Source organism: Acanthisitta chloris, unplaced genomic scaffold (genome assembly GCF_000695815.1).
Source record: "Acanthisitta chloris isolate BGI_N310 unplaced genomic scaffold, ASM69581v1 scaffold4713, whole genome shotgun sequence".
Lineage (NCBI taxonomy): Eukaryota > Metazoa > Chordata > Aves > Passeriformes > Acanthisittidae > Acanthisitta > Acanthisitta chloris.
Window position 1 is genome coordinate 12,173 of NW_008663092.1, and position 895 is coordinate 13,067.

An 895-nucleotide genomic window follows, 5' to 3' on the forward strand; every position below is an offset into this window, starting at 1 on the left:
CCTTCAATAAACTTAGCTCTCAGATGCTTTGTGCTGGTCCTTATCAGAAAATGGTAGTTACTTAAACAAAATGAAAAGCACTGGAATCGGTTTCCCAGGGAGGTGGTGGAGTCACCATCCCTGGAAGTGTTTTAAGAGTGGTTAAAACAAGAGGGAACAGGCGAAAACTGATGGACAGAAAGTTTCACCTGAATACGAGGAAAGAGTTCTTAGTGCCATTCAGATGCTTTGTGCTGGTCCTTATCAGAAAATGGTAGTTACTTAAACAAAATGAAAAGCACTGGAATCGGTTTCCCAGGGAGGTGGTGGAGTCACCATCCCTGGAAGTGTTTTAAGAGTGGTTAAAACAAGAGGGAACAGGCGAAAACTGATGGACAGAAAGTTTCACCTGAATACGAGGAAAGAGTTCTTAGTGCCATGGTCTAGTGACGGTGGTAGGGTTGGACTCGATGATCTCTGAGGTCTCATCCAACCAGGTTGATTCTATGATTCTTTACTGTGCAGTGACCAGGCATTGAAACGGGTTGTTCAGAGAGGTCGTGGATTCTCCTTCACTGGAGACACTCAAGAACTGTCTGGACAGAATCCTGAGCCATGTGCTCTGGGATGGATGTCCCTGCTCCAGTTGGGAGGCTGGACCAGATGACCCAGTGTGGTCCCTTTCAACCTAACTGATTCTCTGATTCTGTGAGGTGTCTGGATCTGGCGCTGGAAGATATGATTTAGGGGTTACAGTGGAGTGACAGGTAATGATTGGACTTGATCTGAGAGATCTCTCTCCTCCAGCCTTGATGATTCCATCCCTGCGCCCTGTAGGGGCCCAATGGTTTCGTCCCTCGCCCGAGCGGGCCGTGCCCGCAGCGCCCCCGTGTGCCCGCAGGGCGCCATGACCGCC